Raw genomic sequence first — 7,937 nt, 5'->3', positions numbered from 1 at the left:
GATACAAGAAAAAGAAATCAAGTGGTGAAGTCGAAAAAAATATAATCCACAGAGAAGTGAATAACACTTATAAGATACTTTGCCATTGAATTATATGGAAATTCCTAAGCTGTCCCTGGAAGAAGAAATAAACCCGAGAGAAGAAATGCTCAGGAAAGAAGCAGAAAGTAGATGCTAAGTGGCTTCATACTGAAGCAGAGTCTTAACAGTGTTATGGTGTTAGAAGAACAAAATTAGAGTGCAGAGTTGCTGATGAGGAGGGGTTCAAAATTTTAATAGAAATTTCTAGAGGGCTGCATCCTAAAAGTAAAGGCAAACCAAAAATCAACAAAGTTCAACTGCATCATGGTTATATGCCTGTACTCTAATTGCATATTAGAAAAAATATCCTCCCTTTAGGAAGATAATATCCTCTAGGTCATTGTATCCTCCAGGTCATTACAATTTTCACATACAATGTTCAGGACTAATTAATAGTAACAAATAACACATTCTCTATATTAGTTCATTTTATACTACCTGAGACTGGGCAATTTATAAATAAAAGAGGTTTCATTGACTAATACTTCTACATGGCTTTTCTACGTGTGGAAACTTTAGGAAACTTACGATCATAGTGGAAGGTGAAGGGGAAGCAAGGCCTGTCTTACATGGTAGCAGAAAAGAGAGAGAGCCAGGAATTGACACACTTTAAAACCATCAGCTCGCAAGGGAACTCATTCACTATTGTAAGAACCACACTCATGATCCAATCACCTCCCACCAGGTACCTCCTTTGACACATGGAGATTATAATTTAAGATGAGATTTGGGTGGGGACACAGAACCAAACTATATCAAACACCATGCAAGGAAATAAAAACAAAAATAAACACCAATAAGGAGAAATTACAGATGTTAAAAACAGCACTGTAAGTTATTGACCTTGCAGTCATCATATATAGACTTTAAAACATTGGTAAGTAAATATAGATAATTTTTAAAGCTAAGTAAATATAGATAATTTTACCTTAAAGCTAGAATCATTTTTAAAGGTTGAATTCCTGAAACTTAAAACAAATTAAGAATTCAATAGATAGTTTTAAGAAGAGATAAGCACAACTAGACATAGAATCAGCAAAAGGAAAACACAGTTTACTAGGGCTACCAGAAAAAACCCACAAAAATACCACAGATTGGGTGACTTAGACAACAGTAACTTATTTTCTCACTGTTCCACAAGTTAGATGTCTAGGATGTCAAGGTGTTAGTAGGTTTGGTTTCTTCTGAAACCTCTCTATTTGGCTTGCAGATGGCCATCTTCTTTCTGTGTCTGCACATGGTCTTTTCTCTACATGAGGCGGTCCTAGTGTCTCTTTGTGTGCCCAAATTTCTTCTTCTTATAAGGATCCGATTCAGATTACATTAGGTCCCATCCTAATGGCCTCATTTTAATGTAATCACATCTTTAAAGACCTTATTTTCAAATACAGTGACATTCTGAGGCTATAGGGATTAAGTCTTCAATATATGAATTTTGGAGGGGACACAATTTAGTTTATAACAATAAATCAATAGAAAATATTGAAGTACCAAGAAACCAAATAAGGTAAAATAATTTTTTAAAAGAAGAACATGAAAGACACACAGGACATAGTGAAAAGTCTACTGCTCTAATACTTGCAGCCCTAGAGAAAAAAAGTAGAAAAAAACATGGCAGAAGCAATATTTGAAGACATAACAGCCAATACAATTTCTGAAATTCATAAAACATGTATTGTACTGTAGTTATATAAACTTCTAAACTATCCAAGCAAAGTGAAGTCAAAGAGAGGCATATCCCCATATCATAGGAAAGCTGCTCAAACTAAATAAAAAGAGAAAATTTCCTCCCCATATCATAGGAAAGCTGCTCAAACTAAATAAAAAGAGAAAATTATAAAAGCCAAGACACAATCTCTCTCTCTCTCTCTCTCTCTCTCTCTCTCTCTCTCTCTCTCTCTCTCACACACACACACACACACACACACACAATATTTATTGACAATGTCTTCATAGGGATGACAGCAAGAGTATGAGCTGGCTTTTCAACACAAACAGCATAAGCTAGAAGAAAATGGTATACCAGGATACACAACAAAATTGTGAAATGCCTAGTATGTTTCTAGTTTCTGAAAGATGTTATAAAAGACTGATGGTTTCCTAAAATTAAAAGCAAATATAATGGAGATATAGGTAGGCAGGTAGGAAGATGTACATGAAGTTAGATAGATAGTAAGGTGTCACCAAGTGATGGTATTCTATGGATGAAAGAGGTCTTTAACAGTTGAAATACCATCCACTGTAATTTTACACACTTAAAGAATAAAGAAGAATTCTATATTCATATAAAAAATATAGAAAAAATTTTTAATAAAGTAAACATATATTTAAGAAGAGAAGCACTCAGTAAGTTAAAAATAAAAAAGAAACTTCTTAAAATTATGATAAAGGGTATCTTTAAAAACAGACATCAAATGTCACACAGGGAAAAATATTAAAAGTTTTATTCTGTAAAGGAAAAAAGGAAATAGCATCTATTATGAACAATTCTATTGTAATTTATGTTAGAGAATCTAGCCAGTACAATAGGCAAAATAAATAAATAAAAAGTGTAAGTTATGAAAAGTAGGAACTAAAACTGTCATTCTTTATAGAACCTGTGATTGAATACAATCTGGACATATGAAAGAATCTACTGAATAAACCATTAGAATAAGTGAATTTATCAAGCCACTGGTCACACAGTCAATACACTGAAATCAATTGTATTTTTGTGGTTATATATACACAATTAAAATTTCAAGAAAAAATATTTTATTTACAATAGTATTTAAACATATCAAATAACTTGTAAATAAATCTAATGAAAGATATGTAAGATCTCTACACTGGAATACATAAAACATCAGTGAGTGTTCCATTTCTAATACGGCCAAACAAGTTTTTTCCAGGACAACTATCCTACACATAACTGACAAAATCCCTGGAGGGTGAGACGTGGTAAAGGAGGGCTAAAGCCTGAATTCATGTGAAAATAGCAAAAATAAACAGATTTTAAATGCGAGACATCAGGTAGAATAAGAGCCTGGCATGGTATCACTTTCCCATATTTTAAAGGGTTTTTAGCTGATAGTAGGCTGCATTCAGCTACATGAAGAGTGACTAAAACTCCAAAAGAATTCCTGCAGTATTCTGATTTGAAGAAACAGAGGACAGAGTCTTGCTTCTCCTTGTATTTTAAAGCCTTTTATAATGTTCATGTTTAGGATTATTATGTCTTGCTAATCAACCAATTCTTGTATCACTATGAAATGCTTTCACCCCCACCCCCGGCAATGCACATTGTATTGAAATTTACCTTAGATTATATTATGTATAACACTCTTTAGGAAGTTGTGATTTAAAAAGGGCCAGGAGTGGATTTCTGGGCTGCAGAGACATGCTGTTTCTTCATTTGGGCACTGGTTACATAGATGTGTTGAGTTTGTGAAAATTCATCAAGCTATACTATTATGAATATGCTTTTTTTGTATGTATTTTATTGATCAATAATGACTTCTGAAGGCTTTTCATTAGACAAATAGTTTTTTAAAAAGTGCTCAGAGCAGAAGCTGGCAGAATCCATTAAAACAAAAAGCTACTGACTTTTGAGAGGTGCAGTTGTTTTAGAGACCCTTTAATTTTGGATTCTCATTCTGTAACTAAGAGAGATAAGGCCCAGAAGGAACATGCTTAGAACAAAGCCTGCAGCCCATGTCCTCTCCCTAGTATAGAGTGTACAGTGCTTGGTCATTGATGCAATTGATGGTACCCATATCTGCCAGTTTCCTTCTCTTCTAGGCACTTCTAGAAGGGGGTGAGAGGAAGTAGTTATGCTCTTTTTTCGTATTGGATAATGTAGGCAACAGATAACAAAGTTTTCCTGCCTTCAGTTGTCCTCTGAGCTAGCATTGTCTGCAATTATTCCTTATTCTGTTCTCAAAGGGCTTTTTATGAGGCAACTAACCCCCAGGCAATGTAGACTTGCATAATTGGAAAAACACCGAAAGTACAGGTGAGGTTGAGAGATTTTGCCAGGCAAAACAGCATGGATCAGTTAAAATTCTTACTGAAAATGACTAAAAGATAATCTCTAAGGAGTTTACTAACCCTGGTAATACTGCATTGTGAATTAAATAATGGGCATGCAAACTTTCTTTTGAGAAAACCATATAAAATCTTTAAAAAAGCAACCTCATGGGGTGGGGGGATCAGGATTCTGTGAGAGGAAGGCAGGATAGATAAGGTTTGGAAATGGCACCTCATCATTGTGCCTTTGTGTTTTTTTTTTTTTAATGGGTTTTAATCATCTTCTCCAAAAGTAGAGATGTTGATGGGTATTTTCATGAAAGTCACTTAGCATTCATTGCATGATCATTATATTAGTTTTTTTAGAGTGGGAAAATAATGTCTCGCTGGACATAAGACAAAACTGCTGGGCAACTATTAATTTATGGAGTGGGTTGGATTTAATTTTGGCATCAACTGTGACCAGCTGCTCCTTTCAGAGTCATGAGGGGCAGCTGCAAACATAGCACAAACTCAGCTCCCTGTAGAAGCAGCAGCATTTCTGTGGGTGGCTACCATGGGAACAGGACTAACAATAAGTGCAGTCTGGCCACTGACTTCTGAGAGTGCTTCAGACTGTATTTTCTACTACTCGGGGTGTCGGGCATCAATATAAAATAAATAGAGCCTAAGAAGGAAATCCACAAAGCAGGAGTCAGGAAAGGTTTGGATGAGAAAATAAAATGTGGTCACTCCACATCTATGATAGTATGCCTCAGCTGCCATAAAAAATACCATAGACTATGTGGCTTAAACAGTAGAAATCTATTTTCTTACAGTTCTACAGGCTGGGAAAACCAAAACCAAGGTGTCAACCTGTTGATTCCTAGTAAGGACTCTCTCTGGCTTGCAAGCAGCTGCCTTCTTGCTATGTTCTCATATGGTAGAAAGAGCTCTGCTGCCTCTTCCTCGTCTCATAAGGGCATTAGTTATATCAGATTAGGGGCTCCACCTTTATGACTTCTTTTACCTTTAATTGTCTCCTTAGATATAACCTCCCATACAGTCGCAATGGGGGATTGGGTTGTGCTTCCACATATGGATTTGGGAGTGAAACAATTTAGTCCATATCACCATCTAACCACTGAAAATCATGTCTCTAAATCAATGAGTACAGCACCTGTATAAGCAATTTCCTGCCCTGTATCCCTGTTTGCTTATAAAAGATAAAGTATTATAGTTATAGTCACTTGTTATTCTGACTGGACATTAGCCACCAAAGGGAGCTTAATAAAATGAAGGTTCTCAGAGTTCATAATCTGTGATCCTGATTTAGAACATCTAGGACAGAGTTTGCATATATCTATATCTTTATCTATAGCTACATCTATCTATGTACCTAGCTAACTAGCTAGCTATATTCCATTTGTTAACAACTATTAAATAATAAAATACCAAGTATATATAAGTATAATACTAATAATATAATATTAAATATATATATAGTGTTTATACAAATATACATATATAATTACATATATATATATATAATTAGCAAGTACATCAGGAGATTCTGATGGAAGTGATCTATGGCTTATATTTTGAGGAGTGTTTCTTCAAATACTATGTTGAAAGTCTCATTGCAAACATTTTTGTAGTGACCTCTTTCCCAACACTAAGAAAGTTAGCATTCTTTCATTGTTTAGGCTAAGCTTTCTAGATGAGAAGAAGTCTACAACTAAATGGATTTAATAGACTTACTAGTTGAAAACATGAGCTGCTCAAATAAATTGTCATGAAATCTGTGTGGTACATTGGCCTTCAACTCCAGTCAAGATTCTGATGTCAGGGTGGGTAAAAATTTTTACTGACAAAGACTAACGAATAATCTCTTATCGCATTTCCAGACTCACTTGCCAGCTATATTCTAGTTTATTTGCCAAAGGTTGGTATTGGAAGGACATTGGAAGAGAGAGAAAAGGACCAACATGGTAGTGCACCTAGATGCTGCACACAAATGGTGCAGTTTCAAAGCAGCAGCTATTAACAGTGGCATTGCCTCCAACAAAGCAGAGGCAAGAAAGAGCTGAGGTCCAGCCCAGGGATGGTAACAGCTTCCAGCTCTTTGAGTAAGCTCCTCCTCTCTTGGATTCCTCTAATGGCCTCTTTGCCCCATTCATTCCTCCAGCCCTTCTGACACTTGTGTAATCAATACCCTGTATTACACTCCCCTCTGCTTGAAAGACCTAGAGTGCTTTCTTATTCTGGCTGGACACTGACTGTTACACCTGGAAAATTATTAAACTATTTCAAGCTATTTTTCTCAGCAATCTCATTTACAAATTTAAGAAAACCCAGAAACACAAAAGAAATAAAGAAGATAAAAAGATACCTTCCTTCTTCTTAAAATAATAATGTCATTTAGTCATAATATTACAGTTTAGAAATTACTTTCCAAAACTTGGCCCATTCAATCATAACATTAATGATGTGGTTTAGATTTTTTTACATCACCATTTGATTCATACTCAATAGAGTGTGTAGATTACTTGTCTAAGGTCATTAAAAAAATTACAAAATTAGAACCTGAACTCAGACCTTTTGACTCCAAGAACAGAATGAATTTAAGAAAAAAAAATTTTTAAATAAATCCTTAGGTTTTATGAATTTTTCTGGCCCATAAGAAGAAAGTCTATATGTAAGCCTAAATGCACAGGGTTTTTCTCTACAGATAACCACAGTATTCTATTGTTTGCAAGAGCAAATACCTTCTTTGGGTATTAGCATATTCTTAAGGTAGACGGATGTAAATATGATAGAAAAAAATTAGAGAAGACTCCTTTTTAACTATAAAAGTTTTATGTTTCTTTGACCCTAGTCTGTGATTCTTAATTGTTAATCTCAATGGTGTGTTGTTATGGAAAATACAAAATTTTGATTATTTGGGATAATGAGAGACAGCATGTGGCCTCCACAGATAGTGTCCCAAGCTTGCAGAATTTTTTCACACAAGATCACACTTACACACTGTGACAGGTTACACCATTTCCCAAGATGATGCACCATCTGGCCAAGGGAAGAAAACAAGCATTGGCTCTGTTGTTGTTTAAACATAATGCTGTTTTCAAGCTGAGATTCAATAAATATGGACAGGCCATACGACAGACTCATGGACGCTTTTAAATCACAATCTTTATTTAGATTTGTGGTAAGGTCATAGAAAGGGGTAAATATCAGCAATCACATTGTTCTAAAATTACTGAAGAGCCATTTTAGTTTTACAAACTGAGGACAGGAAAACTTAAAGAGAAATTATCTTGATTTTAGTTTTTAGTGAATATGAATTTCTGAGATCTCTTCTTCAATATTAAGACATATAAAAAGGCATACATAATGTCCCCTCATGAGCTATAACCACAGCTAAGAATCTCTTGTGAATTATTTAACCAGGTAATAACTGCTTTTGACTAGAATCCCCACTTATGATGATTTTTATTCATCCTCTATCAGCAATAGAGTACAAATATATATTAAGAAATTTTCTCTTAATAAAAGTAATTAGAAAAAAGCAAATGATATTCCTGTTTATTGTAATAGTGGTTTCTTTAATTCCTTAATTATTCATTTTCTCTTTCCAATTTCCAATGTTAAAACCACATGAAAGTTTGAAAACTTACTGAGGCAGAAGATACACATAGGGATATGAAAAGACTTAGAATTAGAATTAGCTTATAAAATATATCTTGCAGATTAGGCATACTTAAAGCATGAAGACTCATTGAAAAAACGAAAGAAAGGAAAACAGAATATGAAGTAAATAAAAGAATCAGACTGGGATATATAGTTCATTTTTTCTTTAGTATTCCAGA

At 34.5% G+C, this 7,937-nt stretch overlaps 1 long non-coding RNA gene across 3 annotated transcripts in view; it reads left to right on the top strand.

Moving 5' to 3' along the window:
- Positions 1-7,580, top strand: part of LOC118154684 (uncharacterized) — a 20,618-nt gene extending 13,038 nt beyond the window's left edge. For all 3 annotated transcript variants that reach the window (XR_013519411.1, XR_004744893.3, XR_013519412.1), the window contains exon 4: positions 5,976-7,580. This is a non-coding gene — a long non-coding RNA (uncharacterized LOC118154684). The remainder of the gene's footprint in view (positions 1-5,975) is intronic.
- Positions 7,581-7,937: the final 357 nt, after the last annotated feature.

This window comes from Callithrix jacchus, chromosome 6 (assembly GCF_049354715.1).
Source record: "Callithrix jacchus isolate 240 chromosome 6, calJac240_pri, whole genome shotgun sequence".
Taxonomy (NCBI): Eukaryota; Metazoa; Chordata; class Mammalia; order Primates; family Cebidae; genus Callithrix; species Callithrix jacchus.
Note: the sequence above shows the minus strand (reverse complement) of the source record. Positions and strands in the feature narration are given on the sequence as shown.